At 39.7% G+C, this 23,341-nt stretch overlaps 1 non-coding gene across 1 annotated transcript; it reads right to left on the bottom strand.

Annotated features, from left to right (window-relative positions):
- Positions 1-294: 294 nt before the first annotated feature.
- Positions 295-366, bottom strand: TRNAP-AGG (transfer RNA proline (anticodon AGG)). Its single transcript has one exon. It is a non-coding gene; the product is annotated as a tRNA-Pro (tRNA).
- Positions 367-23,341: the final 22,975 nt, after the last annotated feature.

The following is a 23,341-nucleotide window of genomic DNA, read 5'->3' as shown; positions in this document are numbered from 1 at the left end:
CTTGGAAAATTTTGTAAGGGGGATATGAAGTCTCCAGCTGGAATTCAAACATTTGCAACACATTTTAAAGTACTTCATACTGAATTTTACTGATATCAGGTGAGAATCTTTCTCTTTCGTAGCACTCAAACACACATAGCAATCAATGTGTATTTTATGTTATTATTATTTCTTTAATTATTTGAGTTAGTTATTCGATGATGGCAGTGCTGTTGCTGCAATTTTCGTCAAACGAAAAATTGCCATAAAAGCTATCTTTTGGTTCTGGCATTAAAAAAAAAAAAAAGAAAGTTTGGGTTCGTCCGGGATTTGAACCCGGGACCTCTCGCACCCTAAGCGAGAATCATACCCCTAGACCAACGAACCATGCCATTAGTTTGAACAATTATGATCTAACTAATTTGCATCTACCTCTGAAATTTTTGTAATATTAGTGTGAACGTGTTTCATAACTAAGATACAAAATGGGCAGTGCTCGTTGCAATGTCTTAAAGATTGTAAGGTAGTCCATAGAGAAGACAGTTATTTAGCTTGTTAGTTTTCTTTAGAAGAATAAATTGCTATTAAAACTTTACTGAAATTTGGATTAGGCCAAAATTTGAAACTGGGCCCTTTTGCACTTAAAGTGAGAATCATAGACATAGATCAAGGAGCCCACTGTTTTTGAGCTGTTTCACTTCTTTTCAAGAAGTGATACATTTGATTTTTATGATTGCAAGGCCAATTAGGTCCTTGAGGCTGTCACAGACATCCTCTCAAGTGTGCCAGGCTGGGCTTTTAATTAAACCAAAATAAGGCTCTTAGCATATTTTGCACTTTATCATTATTTAAGATTATTATCAAAATTTGACTGTATTTGACCTTGCCACATATAACCTTAAATAGTGACAACAGTATGTTCTTGGGGAGGAGAGCTTAGTCCTGCTTAGGCCCCACCGTGGGTGCGCTTACGGTTCTGTTCCTTCGTAATGTATTCAACAGCAAAGCAAATAGTTACTTTGCTGTTGAATAGAATAAAATATTTGCGAGCCAGACCACGTATCTCAGGATTAACTAGACAAGGTTAGTTCAAAAGAGTCTGACACCACTGCACTTGACATCATTCTTTTACATGAAATTGCGTAATCCACTGAATTTAGCTAAGTCGGTCTCAGATATAAAATTTCGTTTTTGTTTACTTTTCTAGTTGTGAATATGCAGAGATCTTAATTAAGTTCAAACCCCCCCCCCCCCAAAAAAAAAACAAATGTGTACAGAAACGCACTTGTATTTCCCCTCTCCTGCAATTACAGATTGGCTGAATCTATCTTATTACGCTCTATCCATAATTAAATGCTGGGTGATTGTACTTTCCACATCTTTTCTGTTATAAGCACACGATGTACCTAGAAGAGACTTACGTCCGGGTGACCTTGACCTTTCTACAGATGACGTATTGCGACGTTCCATGTACGTCAACCCGATCTTCATGTGGCTCAAAGAGATGCTGCAAGAACTTCGTGATCGCTTCGCTACAACCAAGGACTTCTCCTCCTACGCTGCACGTGAGTTGGTGTGCCATGTCCAGGATGCCAGGCAGGAAGTAAGGAAGGTGGCTGTGGAGGACACACATAATCACAAATGGCTCGCGGATGACAACATTTCGATGAAGTATGCGTGACAGAGTCTCTGAGAAAATTCAGCTGCAGTCAAACGTGTTAATTGTAGTGCCAAGGTCACCAGGATGCGGGCACGTGCTCTCTCTCTCTTTCTCTTGTAAGAAAAGGGAAACACCTGATCGAAATTAGAGGGATAATACTGTTAAATTATATTGTTTTTGGAGAGTGCTGTTTAATTGCAAATAAAGCAGGACGTTCATTACTCGAACCTGGATTATCTGAAGAGTCAATTATGTGATGTAACAGATAATAAGAAAAATAATATTGTAAGCATTCCTCGCGATGTGATTTTTTCACTTGAGAATCTTGCGTTATGAAAGTTGTGTCAAGGTCACAGATATGCAAGACACATTGTGGAGAAGCGTTATTATGTATGATAACTACGAGCATTTTGCAGAGCAGTGAGCGCCTGATGACCTTGAAAACTCTAGTCTGCAGGTATTTTTCGATGCGCACAAGATCAGTTGAGACAAATTTGCTAAGGGTGTTTCTGATCCAAGGAAATAGGTCATCTGTGATCTATTTCCTTAGTATAGTGATTTCATCACTCGTTTCGAGAGGTTTGGGTTCGACTCCTACCACAGACCGAAAGAATTTCTAAAGGTCTGTTCAATCGGGACTGTAGTTTGTCGGTTACGAGGAGAGATTCCGATTATGTGGCGACAGAGCTTGGCAACCAGGCACCTCAGAGGCGACCTGATTGAAGTTTATAAAGTTCTGAGAGGGATTGGTAAAAAGAATGAAGGTAGAATTCGCACTGTTATAAAGAATTCAGGAACTAGGGGCCAAAAATTCATATTACGGGGTTAAATTAGATTGTAGGAATTTTATTTTAGTCAGCGAGTCGTTGACTGCTGGAATAAGTTGCCCTCGCAGGTAGTTGAGGCTGACAGTTTGAATAAATTCAAAAGCCAATTGGATGAGAGGGAAGCATGTAATTTGCATTTTCTTATATTTTTCCAGTGCAGCAAAAGCCTGTGTCTTCCTTGCAGTATATGGTGAATACTATTACTACAAGGAATATAATAAATAATAATAAAAATAAAGCAAACTACTACCTATGTAACCCCTTCCACTCACGTAGGTACCTATCGAGTGGAGCTTTGAATTTACCCAAGCTGTCAGCCTCAACCACCTAAGGAGGAAACTTATTTCAATAATACAATAAACGATGAACTATAAACCCAACTTGATGGCTAAAAGAAAACTTCCTGCATTCCATGGTAAACCTCCTCTTCTTCCCACCCCCCTCCCTCCCGGTAGCGTGAATTTATGGTCCCATTCCGGAATCATTTATAACAGTGAAAATTTCACCTTCCTTCATTTTGCTATCCACACACAGTTTTTTGCACTTTTAATATTCTGCACTAAGGTGTCCTTGCGGACAAGCTCTGTAACCCACGCATTCAAAATCTCTCTTCATGCGGTGCCATGTAAGGTCAAGACAAGCTTGCAGGAATATGAATATAACTCTATTCCTGCCCGTTATAAAATAAATGCATTTCTGTTAATGGTCCGGGACGATTACGTAAGGCCACAGTTTACAAGATAGAGAAAATAACAAGAAATTATCGTATTTAATTGTCACGCGAGCTTGAACCACAGCATTAATTACCATCTCGCTGGACAGCTCGACTACGGCGGCCATCTGGGATCATGGTTAAGTCTCTTGGTGAACTCAAAGATGACAGAAAAACTTTCGAGCCTAAAGGCGAGTGAGGCCCTGGACTTGATAGCATGTGTAGTAATTTTGAAGGAGGCGGCGAAAAGTGCATTGAACCACTAGGGTTAATTATAAGGGCATCGGGATCGATTTTTCTGGATTAGAGAAGTGCCAATGCATCACAAGTTTAGTAACTACAAATCAGTCTTACCTGCGTGGTAGGGTAAAATCATGGAGGCAATGATAAAGAGTGCAATACAGGGCTAGAGAAGTTTATAAACTCTCTTTAATCGAGGCTGTTGTTGATTGATTCAAGCGGAGGGAGTAGCGTTTTCTCCCATGAGTTATTTCTGGTTTTTCAGCCCGCGCAACATGCAAATTGACCAGTGAACGTACAGTTATACAGACATAATGCACAATGGCGCAATACGGTCTAATTCACTGCGCCTAATTCCAACAGCAACAATAGCAGCAATACAAGGTCATTTGGATTCCAACAAGGTTTCATTAAGAGAAAATTACGTTTAACTACTAATTAGCTACTTTTGACACAATTGCTCATGAACTGCATTTAGGAAATAATTTGGATTTTAGTAAAACAACTGACTCAGTCCTGCGCAAGAGGTTACTTTATATGCTGGAACATGTTGGGATCACAGGGGTTCGCAAGATGGCGGGGTAGAAGACAGAGGGCTGTGATTAATGATCACTGTTCAGATTGGGCTGACATTAAGATTGGGAACATCCCCACAAAGGATCGGTTCTGGGGCCACTGTTGTTGTTTGTAATTTTCTTAAATAACATCGGCAGAGGGGTATAGGGGTACGTAAACCCATAAAACAACTTCCGACGAATTCCATGAACTGCTTTCGCCTGATGGAGGAGATAAACAATTTCTTGTGTTTTTAAAAGGCAACAATTTATATTTTGGAAAAATATGTGTGTAATCAATTGTCAGTGTAAACCACAGAAACTTGATCTTCCAACCATGACCTGTACATCTTCATTTGTGACAGTTACTTTGGACGTGGTTCAACCACATGAAAGGACCTTGCCTCTCGACCATGACAAATACCTAGACATGACGAAGCCACTGAAGGGATTTGGTCTCCCAACTGTGACTTGCGCATCCTCAATTGTGACAGTTACTTGGACATGACTAAACCACAGAAAAGGACCTTTCCTCTTGACTATGATTCGTACGCTAAGTGGCGATCAATACCAGACTCTCTTGTCTGGTATCTTCTGACTCCCATTCCCTTCCCCCACTCACCTAGTGGAGTTTATTCTACCTAATAATTTTGAGGATGCCTTCCTCTACGCCTCAATATCTTACTATTCCCCCCCCACACTTGACTTTCATATTCCCCAATCTCTATCTGTTTATATATATATATATATATATATATATATAGGTCCTGTCACTGAATGCTCAGGCAATTTGGTGGCAGGACCTGCCAGAGAATAATAATGGATACCTACTAGCTGTGTGTACGGGCAACGTGGGGTCCCATTAGGGGTCCTGCGGTCAAATACAGACCACAACAACAGACCCAACATAATACTTCTCACACACAATACTTTTATCTGTCTTTTATAGAGTAATGTATTATTATTATTATTATCCGTTTATTTCCATAAGGAAACCACCCCGGGACGGCAAAGTGCCAGGAGGGTGCTAAGTACATATCAGGGTACGAGATACTACGTGCAGTGGGTTACATATACTGAACACGTAGTCTCGTCCCGAAATATTATATACACATTTTATGTTTAATATATATAGTATTTACACATTGATGATTCTGTACATACATTATACAACTGATATATTTACAATTCACTAATAATTCCATCTATAAATTACATATTAACATATCTATTACAGAAGGTATATTTTTACAGTCAACAAATTATTATTGTTCTTAAATCTTAAAGCAGAAAGTTTCTCTTTTACTCTAAATTCTTTGGTACTTTGCAGCCGATTCATATTTTGGTAAGTCTATACGAATCCTGGAAGATCTCTTTCCGGTATGTTGCATCCTCACACAGTTTTTCGGCATCTATGTGTAGTGAGTTAAATATTTTCGCTGCATTTGATGGGAAGAATCTTTGCAGGCTACTAAGAGTGTTCAGGACTGAACGCAGTGGATTATTTACTTCTCCGCAACGTCTAGCAGTGGCACGCGGTTTGACTAGAATATTATCCAGGACTGGAGCATCCACTCTGCCTGTGAGCATTTGTGCGAGAGTGTGTATGTTCCTGTTAATTGTCCGCTGCATCCAGGGTGTGATGTTAAGGTTTGAGTAGAGAATGGCCCTTGAGATAGTAAAAGGGTGGCCAGCAACTCTGTTAAGCCATCGCAAGAACCAGTACTCGATCCCAAGGACGGACTTATAATGTGAATCTGGAGCTGAAGACCAGATTTGCGAGGCATACATTGCAATTGGCAGGATACACATTAAAATGTACTTGGTCGCTAGCTGAGGATCCCTAATTCCTACCAGTTCCTGTCTGGTAGCCCATAAAGCGGCGAATATTTTTGTCTTCATATGGGCGAAGTGTTGAGCAAAGGTGAGTCTGTCATCCCACTTAAGACCCAGGTCCAGGTGAGAGTGCACTTTTACCACATTAGACCCGTTCACAGAGATCGAGATGTCATTTTTATTCTGCTTGCAAGTTATGGTCATTTGGGCAGACTTCTGCGCATTAATACGGAGCCCGATGCAATCCAGGTAGCTCTCAAATTCTCTGATTGTGCTATTTGCCATCTGACAAATACCTTCTGCTGATTCATGGTCTTTGGAAGTGATGAAGAATTTTACATCGTCAGCATATGTTATAAAATTGTAGTACCGTGCAAGAAACGGCTCCAGGGCGGCCGCGAAGAGAGTAGCCGAAAGAACTCCCCCTTGTGGCACTCCTCGCGAGATGGTAAAGCAAGATTGTAGCTTTTGGTGCTTAACAATAAGTTTTCTATGTTCTAGCAGGCTGGTTATTATAGTTAACAAATTTCCTCTTACATTAAAATAATTCTTTAAAATCGCAATGAGCGCTGGAATTGAGACGTTGTCGTAGGCTGCGGAGATATCCAAAAAAATAATATCGATTTGCTTTTTCTCATTTAGTGCTTTCTGCACGCGAAAAAGGGTTTCAAGTAAGTTTGTTATTGTTGATCTACCGGAAATAACTGAGTGCAAATGTGGTGGTCTATGGCTGAAGCAGTGTTGATTGATGGTGGGAAGCAGTGCTTTTTCGAATACCTTCTGTAGGGTGCAACTGACAGAAATTGGTCTGTAATCCTTAGCCAATTTTGGGTGTTTAATCTTTGGTATTGGGGTTACAATGTAATTTTTCCAGGCTTGCGGGAAAGCTCCTGACCTAATGATTTCCTGATAGATGTGCAGTAATAGATCTATTATAAATGGGCTACTTATCTTAAGGATGAACATTGGAAATTTGTCTGGTCCAACAGTGGCCTTATTGGGCAGATCGTTGATTACTTTCATTACGCTCTCTTTGGTGATTTGTATTTCACTCAAAGGAGGTCTTGTCGGTTTCTCTCTTGCCGAATAGTTTCGCTTGTTTAAATCTTTCAGGAATTCAAAAATTTTGTTACCATTATCAGTGTTCTCAATTTGATTCAGTCCATGCAGGTTACTAAAAGTGTTATTAGCCCATTCCTTGAAAATGCATTCGGTCATATTCTCTGTGCTATTTCTGTTGCTAGTAATTCTTTTTGCTCTTTTTAGTTTATTATGAACAACACTGCAGTGTGCCTGTCGTTTTGCTTTGATGAAATGTGCTCTTTCTTTCTTATAACGAATGTGATCGGCAGGATGACCCGTTCTTTGCCATTTTCTATACAGTTTTTGCTTCCTGAGGAAACTTGCTTTCAGTTGTGGGTTAAACCATTCTTTTGTTCTCTCAGATATTTTGATTTCTTTTGCTGCTCCTTCCAATGCTGTTTGGTATAGCTTTTTAGTGATCATTTCTAAAGCTTCGTCTACTGGCTTTTCTTGCAGGTCATTCCAGTTGTAACTAGTCAGGTGACTGAGAATGACCTCTGCATTAATATACTTCACGGAGAAAAGATACTTACTTTGCTTTTCCCAGTTCGTGTGGTTACCCTGCATGTATTTGTGTATCTTCAGTGCTGCTTCTATTTCAATGGGATTGTGGTCCGACTTAAATTTTATGCAGTTTTGCGCTAGCCTTATGTCTAAGAAACTATGATACAACAGGTCAAGTTGCTGCATTCCCCTTGTCACTGGTGTCGGAAGCTGCGTTAAGTGCAATGCACCCAATGTCGAATCCAGCTCTTTCTTGGCCTCCCTGTGTTTCGGAAAAGGCAAATTAAAATCTCCCGCTATTATTGTGTCGACTGATGGCTTTAGATTTGCAGCAAGCCAAGCATAGAGTTCGTTTCTTGTCTCCTTTGTGTGCTCAGGTGGGAGGTATATGATGCATAACTGTATTTTCACGTGCTCTTTTGAAAAGGTAACGCAAATCCCTTCAAAATTATTTGAATTGGTTTTTCGTTCTCTTATAGGCTGGTATTTATTTTGATAGCAAATTATAACTCCCCCTCCTCGCCTATCTGTTCTTCCGGTTCCCACACATTTGCAGTTTGCTGCCGCAGTTAGCCGATCTAACTGTTTTCCATTTCCCAACCAGGTTTCGATTAGGCAAATGAAATCCAGGTCCTCGTACATCATCATCGTTTGTAGGGTGTGGAGCTTATTTGAGATGCTCCTCACGTTTTGTACAAACAGGTGGATGTGATGTTCTGCATTCCCAGCTGGGGGTAGTTTTCTTGATTGCTATTGAGCCCGATTCCTTGCATCATTTTTAACCAGTGGTCTGGCCCATCTGTCTCTGTAGGGCTTGACTAAGGTACCTACTGGCCAGGCGCTTACGTCTTGTAGGCGAGTTGCTTTATCTGGTGGACAAGAGATTATAAAGGAGGAGTAAGCTGGGTGTCGTGTTTTCACTTGCTTTACTTCCACAGTTATCCCATGTTCGCCCTCACACATGGCTTTAATGTTTCTGGGCTGTGTTGTGGGTCCCAGCCTTGATACAAAAATTTGCTCTCTGGTTGCAACGGAAGTAATGTTGTACATTTCAGAAAACCGTTTGTTTGTTTCAGGTGTGTTACAGGAAGACACGTTAATACTTTCTCTGTGAACTGGATTACGTCGTCGGCTGTCCTCGGCGAGAGTAGGCATGAAATTTTGGGATGGGCGGGTTTTTCTACCCTCAAAAGTGTTATGCTTTTTAGGTAGCATAGTGATGTGCGCATAAGTGAGTGGGTTTGCAGGAACATGATTTGAGGGGGAAGATGTAACTCTGGAGTTCGTACTCTTGGAATACATGCATGCTCCAATCATTTCAGTTGATTCCTGTTGTCCTAATATTTCTGAGGCTTCTTTATTTTGGTTTCGACTTTCCCTAGTGGAATGTGTGGAGCCATTTCCTTGTGCTGCCCCTAAAGTTTCACTGGGTTTGGTGCTATTGCTTGCGAGGTCCTGCTGCAAACAGACAGTTCGCGGCTGGGCTTGAGATTCACATATTATTTGGCTGTCTTGTAGTTTTGCAATTCTTTCTGATATGTTTTCCCCCGAATTCAATTCTTTTCTTGTCTTCTGTTTGTGATTTTCAATGCTTTCTGTCCTCCTGTACAATCCATGCATATCACTTCTACTTTTCTTTGGGTAGCTCTGCCTCGCATAGCAAGTTTCGTCGGTTACGGGAGCCGTTGAGCCACCTTGTGCAACGAGGACGGATTCAAAGCATCCTAGCTTTTCCTCCAGTCGTTTAAGGGCGTGCAATATTTTACTGTTTTGTTCTTTGAGAAGAAAATTCTCTTCCTGCAGTTCCTGTAGCATTTTATGTACAGGGATGAAATTGCTCGCGAGGTTTTCAGCGTATTCCACAGCCTGCATCGAAAAGGGGCTGATGCAGTCTGCAAGGATATCCTTTAATTCCGTACGCGAGACATATTCTTTACGGTTCTCTTCCTGCCTTTCATCCGGGCTATGATTGCTCCTCTGTCTAGCGAAACCCCCTTCAGAGTGCTCGCAGTCTTCCGGGCAAATATCGCATCCCAAGGTTTCAAAAATTGATCCTTCAGGATGGCCCAAGATGCCATTTCCAAGGTCAGTCTGCGAGAGGATTTCTCTTGTTGCTTGTTCAAGGTCATTAATCTGTTCTGTGCAAGAATCTTCACAAATGACTTCATTAGGTAATTCTTCATTATTTTTCTCTGTTTGTTGCCTACAGACGTTACATTCAAACTTGCGTTTTCTAGTTTTGTTTAATTTCTTAATATCTACAGAAGTACAATCAGGCTTATTGCAATAGTTTTTGTGACAAGTAACGCATTTAATTATGAAGTCATCATTGGTCAGACATATGCAGCAAGTAAGCGGCACGGCTGATGCGCTGAAATCTGTCATTCTGAAATGCAAATGGGGGCTGGAATTTCAGTAATTTCGAGGCAGGTAGTCTTTAGTACAACAAGATAGGGCACTTCTATCGTTCGATGACTAGCCTATGAAATATGCAGGTGGAAATGGGGGAGGTTTTAATCCCTAACTTTGTCACCGCTTGACCTTGTTCAGAGCTTAAGTGCCGTATTGCCTTAAGCAGAATATTGCTATGTTCCGCTGCACTGAATCGCTATAAACCAACCGTTCCTTTCAACTATTACGCGAAGTATGAATGCTTAAAATCAAGATTAGACATATTACCTGTTCAGGATTCCATTAGTAGACACTATATCCGGATTCCCCTTCTCATAAGCTCTCTGTCAATATGCAGTTCATTTATGATCCTTTCAGGTTAACTTAGGTATTTGACTATGTATATAAAGTGCTTAGCATCATAATACACAGCCATTTCTGAATAAACAGAAAATTTTTAAGGTGGCATCGTTTTAGGTTATATCTCATATTGTGAATACCTTCACAACGAATTGCCATGATATTGCACTACTTCGAATAAGTAACGCTTCGCTAAGTAACGCTAGCCCTAAATGCGCCTTAGTCTAAATACATCATACACCATCAGGCATCTCTCATATTGTGGAGTTATACTTCATAACTGTTTTTGCCATCATTGCATCACTTGGGTACCTACCCACTCACTGACGAAGGGCCAAATAGCCCTGAAACAGTGCTGTCTGGGTGGTGGTACCTATCTGAGAATAAGTAACACTAGTCTTCTCCTTAGGTGAAGCGTTACTTATTCGAAGTAGTGCAATATCATGGCAACTCGTTGTGAAGGTATTCACAATATGAGATATAACCTAAAACGATGCCACCTTAAAAATTTTCTGTTTATTCAGAAATGGCTGTGTATTATGATGCTAAGCACTTTATATACATAGTCTAAATTTGTTCGCAGCTTGAGGCTCTAGCCCTAAATGCGCCTTAGTCTTAGGTATTTGAGTATTTTTAGGAGCACATAATTCAGTAACTCATGCGCATGTCTATAATTTTTGTCTATAATAATGTCTATAATTTTTGTCTATAATAATGTATGCTTCACAAGAGTACTTATGTTGCAGTTGTGGGGAACCACCGGTGGCGCCCCCCTCTCCAAACACTAAGTACCGGTATTAATTCGTGTTTTTTAACCCTGAAGCACGTGCCTTTAATTCAAATTTAGGATTCTAATAACTCGGCGTATAATTCCACCTTAAAATTTTAAGGTGGATTTATACTTTTCTTCAAAAGTTGACTTATAGTCCAGAATATAGGTAAGTAATGAAACAAAAATTGCTAACCATATCATGATTTAAACAAAATTCATACAAAAGAGCAACATTTTTTTTCTTTTTCCTTTTTTTTTTCTAGTTTAATTTCTCTGTTTATGAAGAAAGTCTACGACGTACATTTCTAATTTCCAAGAATGACTTTTACCTTCCACAAAAAAGAATAGATGTGCATTCTTTTAAACACCAATTTCTTTGAGGAAATGTCCTTGAGTTACAACACATTTTTGTCAGTGATTTCAGTGACTTTGAAATTCCTGGAAACAACCGAGGAAGAAGTTTTCTACGACCATTTTTATAACTTCCACCTTTTTATGCACATATTTGCACTCTTCATCAATAATCAACATCTGCACTCTTGTTTCTTCAATTATTATCGCTTGCTAAGTCCCAAAGTGATCACAATAATAAGGTATTGTTTAATCAAAGTAATTTCGACGAGATTGAACTGCATCAACTTCTATTTCTCCTCCGGGATATAAACATTTTAGTTCCATCTCTGAACTGGTATCATTGGATGCTTTCTACTAATGATGCAACTCACGTAGCTGTCAAGTAAGACCTTCGAATTCACTTGGTGAATCTTGGAGATATATATCACTCTAACCTAAATACTGTATGTTAAATACAGAACGCACCATCAGAATATAAACAGCGCTTCATTTCTTCGAACATAATTTATTCATGTTAGACAACACAGGAAATACCTCGCTATTCGTATTATAAAAACGCAAGGTAAGTTTAATATTACCTGTATTGGTTCTCTATAAACCCAAAGATCATTTCTTATTTATTTCTGGGTGTTGATGCCATTGATGCAAACTGAGGATATATCTCAATTAAATATATTTAAATATATCATTTTTGAAGTTGAACTCCAAGATACAATTTTGGGTTTAAAATGCGAAATCAGCAGTGGTTATCTATCACATCAATTTAGGATTGAAACAGAAAATGCGCGCAATCATTGAAGCCACGATGTGAATAACATATCACAGCTTTCATTTTTAAATTAATATTTTCGTCTTCCTTATCAATATGAATTCAGTCCTCTCAAATCTTTAATCTTTAATTTAATTTTTATTCATTTCCCTTATACTTTTTCTTCTGGTAGAGGAGACAAAGTGTGGAGAGGAGACAATTCTCAACAAAAGGGAAGGAGCATTAATCCAGGTAAGAAGAACTACTCGTTGTTGTCTTTTTCCCCAACATTAATTCTCACACGGGACCTGAAGTTCTTGAAGTTCTTGTTGTTGGGTTTTAGGAGCATCAGCAACTAAGGCCATATTGCACCGTGCATAATGTCTGTAAATTGCATGTGTTCTGAGGTCGATTTTCTGTTTGCTGGACGAAAAACCCGAGTTTCCGGGAGAAAAAAAACCATACCCTCGTCTGAGACCGACTAACACAACTACATTGTGAAAAGGACCCATAAAAATTCCTCCCGTTATCGACGGGACTCGAATTCAGGCCTTTTCCACCCGGTGCGAGGAGGATGGCGATTCTACCAACTGGGCTGCGCACGATGGCTCTTTTGAAGTCTAAGACGCCCTGTCCTGTTATGTCCATTTTAGTTATTATGGGGGTTGGTTCGTTTTCGGGCAATTTTTAGGAAAATAAACGAATACAGCAAGTTGAGAATCGGATGGAAGGGTCTATAATGGAAGTGGTTCTGCAGGTAGCAACATATTTCAAATTGACCTGCTTGGAATTTTATAACTTTATCGTAAAACAAAAATTTCGTCTAAACAGAATCTAGTGAAAAACTAGGATAATCATTATAAACAGAACTATCTATGTTTTTGAATCAAAAATAAAATTCACAAATCATTTTGTAATTTTGTTTTTGCAGTGTTTTGATGGAAATCCTGGTATTAGAGTTGGTAATTCAGCAAACTCTTTAAAATCGAGCACTCTCCGGGATTGAGAGGTGTGCTCGATTTTAAAATTTGCAAAATGGAATTTGGGGGCCCCTGTCTAAAGAAAAAACTAATAAAGAACATTTTCAATTTTATTTTATTGTGACAACAAAACAAACAAATTATGTGACATAAGAACTGAATATAAAATTTCATCAAAATCAGTAAAACCATTTTTGAAAAAAATGTAATTTTCAAATTAATCTTCAAGTAACGTTCATTGATCTTAGCAAGTGAAAAGTTCCGATAAAAATCACTTAAAAACATTAGTAAAAAACAGCAGGGGGACATTCATGTGATGTTGTGGCGAATCCCAGGGGTTTCTCTCATTTGCCGCTGTTGTACGTCTTGTGAAGAAGCTTGCGCCAAAGACGGCCATTTTTATGTAGTGTGTTGAGTGTGTAAGTTTAATGATATGTTCTGTTGGTGTGATGTCTGCCATCACCTGGCTCTTAGCAGGTGGGAAGCAGCAAAACCTGGTCAACGCGTCCCACTCCCGCCACGTGGAGGCGGCCAGGATCTATTATCGTCTCACTGCATCTACCTGGGACAAGTCCCAAGCAGATGCAATAGAAGAAGAATAGAAAAGGTATTTAAGTTGGAGAAGTTGGGAAAGAATAGTAAAGCGAGGGGTCAACAGATGGATCCATCGGAAATAGAAGAGAAAGCAAGTAAACAGAAATAGTGAGTGGGGAGAGTAGAAGAGCATCATCAGCAAAACATCAATCTTCAATGTAGATGATGAAGCGCTAGACTTCAAACTAGAAGTTGAGTAGTTTTATATACAGGGTTCTAGTTCCAGGAGAACCTCTTCCCAGAAACATAACAAAATTTTTTTCTAGTCTTCAATCTTCCAGGAGATGAAGCCACAATATCAGTCTCGAAGTAAAAAACAGCAAAGTGCGTTAGTTGTCTGACGGCACCGGGGGTTTCCACCATCTCCGCAGTAAAAAATAGCAATGAGTTTTTGAAACAGTGATTTTGGACCCCCCCCATCTGATCGGAGCCCTAGGCAGATGTCTTTTTGCCTATAGGATAACGCGCCACTGTGTATACCGAGTGGTTGAGTAGTTTTAGCAAGCACCTTTCAGTTAATATTAAAACTAACAACTAAACTTATTGGCATCTGTAAACATTTATAAGGACTAAAAGGCAGTGCTAGCGGTGACAGATGTAAATCATTGTTCAATTTGCTAGAGTAAACAAATGGCAATAAATTGTCTTAACAAATATTGTCACGCATTGGATATTACTTGCAAAATACTATAATATCTATTTTAAATGCACACCTGGTACAGTAGTAGACAGAATATCAAAGAATGTACTTCTGAGAAAAAAAAATTTCTAACTGAAGGATTAAAAATATTAACTTTTTTTCTTCTTAAGGAATAGTTATAACAAGGTATGTGGAATTCATCTATGGTTGGTACCTAAAATGATATCCCACCCTGAAGGACGAAAAAGTTATCTGAAGGTATAGATTCAACCATGAAGTGGTTGTAAACAACCATGAAGTGGTTATTCATGATGCTCACGGTGGGAAAACTTTTCTGGTGATTTCGCCTGTTGGGCTGGCTGTCCACCTGTCCTGCTACCGGGAAACAAGAGCCTCCCAGATACATTTGCTCTCTCGCGACGAGTATCTGTGCCTGCCTGTCTCTGTTCAGATATTGAAATTCTCTCTTCTGTTTGGTTGTGTTTAATGGTATGAGATAGGTCCGCAATAGGCTACGTGGATGTCAAAGGGAATTCTTCCCGTTAGAACTTGAAATGCGACATTTTTTTGAGGTTGTCCGGTACGCCATGGAAAGTTAAAGAAGGACGGTTTTCTACATGTCAAGAAGTGGTTTTTCAGTTATGGAGGTTTTATGTTTGGATTGTCTTAATTTTATCACAGTAGAAGAAACTTTCCTTTGCAATGAGTTGCTCTGTTATTGCACTATTTTCAAACAGATACCTCGCCAATAGGTAAACTGGCCATTTGTTAAAAAGATGGGAACCTACTTAGAAAACAGGTGGCCTCTAGCGACAACACTCCGATAAAACAGATAGTTTTAACTCTATTACCACTTTGATAATTGGTTTCGTATATCGCAAGACATTATACGAAATCAGTTTTCTTCTTCATTGTGTTCTTGTCCTAATTTCGTCTTCCTCAGTGTACATCTTGTCCCGATTTTTTAAGAGGTTCGTTTGTTTGGTTCCGGTTTTCATCACTGAGAAATCTGGTTATCCTGTGTATAATACACTGGTGTGCAAAATTTAAGGACCAGTCAGATTTTCATCTGCAGCTTCTCATAGGAGTGGCCTGGATATGGGAAAAGCATACCAAAGGAACCTCGTGAGGTACAGAAATGATGAAGGAAACAACACCGACACAACAACGGAAACAAAACGATATAGAAGGACTTTATTCAAAAATGGAAACATTGCACTGGCTGCCATGATGCAAATGCATCACTGCCAAAGATGGAACAAAGGGAAGAGGTGGTCCTCAGTAGGAGATATGGCCACCCCCCCCTAATGTCGATGCAGGCTTTGCACCGCCTGTCCATACTTAGAACAATGTTGTTGATAAGTTCCTGCGGTAACATCGTCCATTCCTCTGTCAGCGCCATCTTAAGCTGGTGAACATTTTCTGGTGGGTGTGAACGTGCCGCTAGGCGTCTCCCCAGAGCGTTCCATATGTGTTCGATGGTATTTAGATCGGCGGCGAACGGGCAGGCCAATCCATACGAACAATGCCTCACTTTCCAAAAGCATATCAACAGCTGGAGTGCGATGGGATGTGGCGTTATCATCCATAAACACGAACTCGGAGCCAATGGCACCTCGGAACAGACGCACACGTGGAAGGATTATCTCAATACAGTATCTGGAATTGTGTACGTCCATCCAAGATAACGCCTCCCCAGACGAGAGCAACTCGACCGCCATATCGATCCCTTTCAGTGATATTTGCGGGGTGATACCGTGTGCCAACCTCTCGCTAGAATAGCTGACGTCCAGAATCGCTGCTGAGACCGAATCTACTCTCTGCAGTAAAGAATATCTTAAGTAAAGATTTTGTGGTTGTAACCTTTAGAAATGGTGTTAGTCCTTAAGCTTTGCATACCAGTATACATTTTTGCTGTCTATTATTAGTGTAACTGTAATATGAACTTCCGAAATCCGATAAATTCCAAAGTCAAGCAAAATCAGGTGACCAGTTTACATCAATACCCGATTAAGGTGATTCGACTGTACTGCATGCATTTTGGAGATGGACAATTTCTGTAGCGTACTTTGGAAATTAAAATTATGTGTCGTCCATCCAAGATAACGCCTCCCCAGACGAGAGCAACTCGACCGCCATATCGATCCCTTTTATGCCTTGATATGCATAAATCAGACGCAGACATTTATACAACTTCCGGAGGTTGGGTAGATTTATTTGTTGGAAATAAATATGCCACCTGTAAGATGGCCAAGTAGTACATAAGATGATTACCCAGTGAACCAGTTCTAACTGATTCGAAATTCCTAGAAAAGTTCTCTTTTACTCATATCATCAACTGTTATGTGAACTAAACTGGTGCATAAGTAGGTCAGTGACTGCGTCGCCAGAAGTGATGCTATCCACTCAGGAATCAAGCACTTCCGGTTATTTTGACTAAGTAGGGTGCGGAAGAACCTTGACAAAGGCTTAATGGTATTCCCCACTAAGATCCTTTCATCATGCTCTCCTAAGATTTACCTCATGTTCCGACTGGCAAATTACAATATAAAAAAAATTCAAAAATATATTTTTCTGTCCACATTCAGCAAATAATAATTGGATTAACCATAACTACAGTATTTATTTCGGAGAAAGCTTCTGTTAGCCAGGGCTGCTGCCAACTCAGAAACGAGGAATTAAAAAGGCACTCAAATATATAAGAGAAAGAAATAAAACATTATGATAATTAACATATAAAAACTACTACTAGAATTTTTTTAATGCACACACTTCGCTACTTGGTGCTAAACTTCTTATAATGTAATTATTGAACTATAACAGCTGATCCTTATTTTATTGCTTCTGGCCACTTTACTACCAGGGAGCCAGAGATCACCTGGTACCCGTCCACACACGAGGAAGTGGGTCACAACTATACACGTACTGTCCAAAACGGACCAAAAATACAAATAAAACTCGCACCCACAGGAAGTTAGTACAAGCCTGACAAGGGCGGATCCAGGATTTGGGGAAGAACACACACACACACAGGTGACGCAAGCACTTAAATATGACAGCGAATGTATTCGTAAACAGACTGACTCAAGAGTTCCCCTTTTTGCTTGTCTCATGAGTACATGACGATATACTCCAGTGCCAATCAAAATTTTTTTCGTCCATTAAATCGAGGTTGTAAAATCAAGGGTTTACTGTACTACTTGTTTTTTTCTTTAAAAACCACATGGAGCGCTCATTATAAAATGTGCTACAATATATTTGAATTACATTTATCAATGTTTTTCTGATGTTCCCCATCATTCCGCCCGATGCGCATTCAGAGAGGTGTATTATTTCGTAATCATAGTAAAATGCATTATTTTATTGGACTTCACTTAGCCAAAGATAATGATAATGAGATAAATAACTATTTTTTTTTACAAATTTTAATTCATAAGTCATAGGATAATGCGATTTTTTCGCACACGTTTATATAATAATGATATTTTTCATTTTTGCATTTTGGGGCCTAGGCAACCGCTCGTACAAGGTTTGCTCACACCCGAGTACTGCTGTGATTAAACCTACAAGGTTTAATCACAAGGTTTAGTCACAGCAGATTAAATTAAATCAGATTAAACCTTGTAGGCAAAACCTACAAGGTTTAATCAGAGCAGTACTCAGGTGTGAGCAAACCTTCTCCATTGAATTCAATGTCCATTAAAGATATCTTGTCTATTAAATTCAATACACAAGCAAACTTGTCCATTGAATAGACCAAGTATCTTCAGGAAAGGTCCTGAACATTGTGTGGATGCCAAGGACGGTCCTAGGATTAAAGTGAGAGGATACAACAGCAGTTAAAGAGGTTTCTTTGTTTGTTTGTTTATGCTTGTTTCAGGCACATCAGCGAATTAGGACATTTTAGGCCTAATTCGCTGATGTGCCTAAATCACTTCTAATCTCTCTTGGCACAAGCACATTACAAATGTTGCTTCCTCTGCATCTAAAAAACTTGGTTTTCTCTTTCACTCTCGGCGTTACTTTTCTTCCAAACAGCTGCTCACTCTGTATAAAACGCAAATCCGCCCTGCCATGGAATATTGTTCCCACATCTGGGGTGGTGCCGCCAAAACCTCACTCAGGCTTCTTGATTCCATTCAGAAGAGGGCAGTTAGGTTAATTAATGACTCATCTCTAACAGAGTCTCTCCACTCGCTGTCTCATAGACGTACTGTTTCTGCTGCATGCCTCTTCTACAGATACTACCATGGGCACTGTTCTTCTGAATGGCTTCTATAATTCCCGCTCTCTCTTTCAAAACAGTCCGAACACGTGCCGCCAGCAGCCAACATCCAGTTATATTAAAGGAGGCGGCAAGGCAACTAAGCAAACTCTTAGCCATAATTATGAGAGCATCCTTGGACTCAGGGGAGGTTCCCACGGACTGGAGATGTGCAAATGTATCCCTAATTCACAAAGGGGGATCGAAGTGTGACAGGAGTAATTACAGACCAGTTAGTTTAACTTCTGTTTCGGGTAAAATAATGGAATCACTGGTTAAAGATGCATTGCAGGATCATCTAGACAAGATTGCAGCAATAATTCAGACACAGAATGGGTTTGTTAAGGGAAAGTCTTGTCTGACAAATTTGATTGGTTATTATGATGTGGTTACAAAGGAACTGGATGCAAAAAATAATTTTGATATCATATATTTGGATTTCAGGAAAGTTTTGACACAGTTGCGCATGGAAGACTATTGTTCAAATTGGAGCAGAATGGCATTAAGAGTAAGTTGCTACAATGGATAAAAGGATGGTTGAGTGGGAGAAGAGAGAGAGTGGTAATTAATGGGTGCTGCTCTTGGCGGACTAATGTTATTAGTGGAGTCCCACAGGGTTCGATGTTGGGTCCACTGTTGTTTCGTATATTTATCAATGATATTGATGAAGATATATCAGGCTTAGTATCGAAGTTTGCAGATGATACAAAGGTTGGCAGGGTTGTTAATGACAGTAATGGCAGTGTGCTACTACAACAAGATCTAGATAATTTGGGCAGATGGGCTAAGAAGTGGCAACTGAAGTTTAACATTGACAAATACAAAGTACTGCATATGGAGAGAAAAGTACCAATTGTGTGGTACTACCCTTAAGGTGGTAGAAAATGAAAAAGACCTGGGAGTAATTGTGCAGTCAGATATGAAGTTTTCTGAGCAATGGAGACAGGCTGCCAGGGCAGGTCATGGGGTTTTGTCAATGATATATAGGAATTTTGCCAGCAGGGAAAAGGAGGTAATTGTCCCTCTGTATAAGGCAATGGTCAGGTCACGCCTTCAGTACTGCGTACAGGTCTGGTGGCCTCCTTTTAGGAAGGATTTGCTTGAGCGTGTACAGAGAAGGGCAACAAGATTGGTGAGGAGAATGAAGGGACTCTCTTAACAAGAGAGGCTTAAGTTCTGCAAATTGCAGTGGCTGGAGACTAGGCACCTGCGCGGTGATCTGATTGAGGTGTATAAGGCCTTGAATGGGTTGAGCACGCTGAATTTTGATGGGATCCTTCCACTTGTTCAGATTACGAACCTAAGAGGGCATAAATTCAAATTAAGAAAAGACAGATGTGCGGAAATTTGCCTTTAGCCAGCGGGTGGTTAATTGTTGGAAGAAACTTCCATCTGTCATTGTGGAAGTTCATAGGTTGAATATATTTAAGGAGGAACTGGACCGGCATTTGGAGGAAATGGTGTGATTTTTTTTTTTTTTTTTTGGTTGATGATGCATAAGCTCATACACTTGCTTTCTTGCATCACATGCCACTACTACTACTACTGTCCAACTTCAAACTCACAGAACCAACCTTTCATCTTCCTCGTTTATTCATTCAACTGTCGTTTCCTGGAACAACCTTCCTTCATACGTATTTCCTGAAAATTACAGTCTACAGAAGTTCAAGTCCAATGTCAACAAATATATTCTTTCGTCTTCTCAATCTCCAACCCAAGCACAGTACTAAGTACTATAGGTTCTAATACCTCTCGTGTTTGGGGTTTACATAAAAAAGAAAAAAAAAAAACAATCAACGACCTGCTGGCTGAAGGCAAAATCCTGCACATCAATCCTGTAACCACCTGTAACCATTTTGTGTAGTTTGAGCAAGAGGAAAGATTCCATCATTGAGCCATTCAATGCCTTTAATGCAATCACTCAGATCTAGTCACAGGTGCCAAGTCTCCAAACAGTGCAATTTGCAAAAGTGAAGGTTTTCCTTATAAGAACACCCTCTTATTCCCTTCACTAATCTTGTTACTCTTCTCTGCACCTACATCTCTCTAAAATGAGACTTACAGACCTGTATGCTGCATCAACCAAAAAAAAAAAATCACACCATTCCCTCCAAATGCCTGTAAAGTTCCTCCTTAGACAGGCTGCCAGAACAGCTCGGCAGACAGGCTGCGCACACTTACCCTCAGGTTTTCATTCTCCACTACCCTAAATGGTGTCACACAGGTGGAACTTTAATTATGGATTACTGGTACCGATGTGTAGTATTTTACATGTGTTGATGTTAAACTTCAATTGCCACTTCTCAGTCCATCTTTCCAATTTAGATTTTATTGATAGCATATCCTGATTATTCCATTACCCACCTGCCAACCTTCATATGATCTTAGATAATAAAAAAATTTTAATGTCTAAGATACATATTATTATACTGATGATCGCATATTATGTGGGAAAACAACAAAGGGTCCAGCATTGAAGAGCTTTACTACTAACAATAGTCGAAGAAGGGCTCAAGAATAGTCCAAGAAAAGTGAATGAGTCCAACCACGATGAATTCCACTACTAACACTAGTCCAAAAAGAGCTGTATCCATTGATCGCAATCTCTGCTCATTTGAATTGCCCTGATTGATTGAATATTGAAATTACCCTACCTTGAAAGAATAGACAGATAACCTGAAAATTTGTTATTGATGGCAAGACATTATGTTGAAACCATTTTAAGGCCAGTTGTCCCTCAAATTCCTGATTTAGGAAATGTGACCTCTGCTTTTTCTAGGCTCCATCCCAAATACTATTTTCCAGGATAATGCCTGTCACATATGACTCTCATATTCTGGGAATGTCTACATGCAGTTCAAGGAGGCACGTGGACATGAATTCTGGACCTTCGGACGATGTGTCTCCTCTCAAAAGCAGTCGGGATGTGGTGAGATCTTCATTAACCCCTTCCTCTCAGATCCCACCACTTTTGCCCAAGTCAACACAACTGAAAGAAACATTCCTCGATGCCCACCAAACTCAAGTTCTCCCCATCCTCATCTTCTAGACCTCCCTACCGCGACGTTTGCCTACTTATACCGCTGTTCTTGAGGTCGCGCTTCATTTGCTAAGTAAATATTGCTAAATTGATACATTAATTATATTCTTGTATACACTGATATCTGTTACTCCACTTTTGGGTAAACTTCTGAAAGATTTCATTCCTTTTAGGTGGGGCAATTTCAACGACAAACAGTGCATATGCTCTACGTATGTCAATATTTTGCGTGTACAGCCAGCCTCCTTACTAATTCGATAGCATGAGGACAATCCCTACTTATAGGAAATAAATCGCTTAATCAGGGCTCGAAATGGAAAATTTTACGATACCGAATACTTATCAGGATAATACACGAAAAAGACAGGAAGTAATGCGTTACTGATGTGGGTAACGAACTGTAACGGAGTTCAGGTACATTTCTGGCATTGGATTAAATGAATTTGGCTACATTTAATAATCCCTTGCGCGAAACTGAAATCTTTGCTCTTAAAATTGAGTACTTTTGGATTAGTAAAATTCAAAATTCACTTATCTTGAATCACTTATGGTGTCTTATTATTAGATATATGGTGCAAGGAAGTTTGAGGCTTTTAAAAAAAATCTGAGATATCCTGAGTGAGAGAGAGAAGTAGAATGGAATCACCAAGAAAGGGAAGAATGATGATACCCAGCGCAGGACTGTGGGTGTACTAAGCCTATTCTCACTAGATGTGAGCCCCTAGGTCAAAGCCGATCATGAGAATAATGTTGCTATTGTCTGCATCGGGGTGACAAAGTCATTCCTAAACAAAAATGGGAACATGCTAAAGCCGTTTTCAGACTGGTAATTAGCGTAGGTAGAATAAAATCGTAGTTTTGACGTGGTACACAGATGTAAACCACCAAAAAGGGTGAAACAATTATTTCTATATTCCCAGTGGTATGTGGTGGGAAAGAGTCGCAGCTCAGGTTTACATTTCAGCTAAATAGGCAATATGTTTTTAATTTTATTTATGGAAGAGACTGATTGATCTTGCTTGTTGTGTTTTAGGAGCATCGGCAACTGGGAAAATGATACTCCGTGTATATTGTCTGTAAATTTCGTGCGTTCTGAGGTCGATTTTTTGTTTGCTGGACGAAAAACTCGAGTTTCCGGAAATAAAAACCACGTTCCTCTCGTCTGAGACCGACTAACTCAGTCAAGTTGTGAAAAGAACCCATAAAAATTCCTCCCGTTATTGACAGGATTCGAACTCAGGTCTTTTCCACCCGGTGTGGGGAGGACGGTGATCCCACCAACTGTGCTACGCACCGAGGGCCTGGTTGATTTTCGGGAAAGGCAAAGATCATTTTGAAAGCCCGCTTCTTCTTTTTGGAATGAAAAACCGAAACTATAAAAAGATATACAATATGGGTATTAGGTGACAAACAAAATTTGTTTCGGTTTTGTAGAACCTGAACTTTCACCCGCCTCCGGAAGACGATGGTTGCAAACTTTAAATATATTTTCAGTCTCTATCGCGAATAACTGCGGCAGATTTCTTTTCTTAGACTGTACTTTTATTTATTTTAACAAAGGCTAATTTATGCGCATAATATTAGTCCAAAACGTGCTTATCCGCTTCGTTTTACATTTATTACAGCATATTTATGTAGGGTGGAGTAAGTCAGTCGAAGGACTGACAAGTTAAGCAACAAGCTTTCTCTTAGAAAATAAATGTGAAAGGTGAACTTATATGAAAGCCATTTAACACACGATTTTCTTATCTTTTCGAGGGATGGGATTTCCCACCTTGGTCTTTTATTTTTGACACCGGATTC

Source organism: Mastigoproctus giganteus, chromosome 13 (genome assembly GCF_048544385.1).
Source record: "Mastigoproctus giganteus isolate SK-2022 chromosome 13, ASM4854438v1, whole genome shotgun sequence".
Taxonomy (NCBI): domain Eukaryota; kingdom Metazoa; phylum Arthropoda; class Arachnida; order Uropygi; family Thelyphonidae; genus Mastigoproctus; species Mastigoproctus giganteus.
Note: the sequence above shows the minus strand (reverse complement) of the source record. Positions and strands in the feature narration are given on the sequence as shown.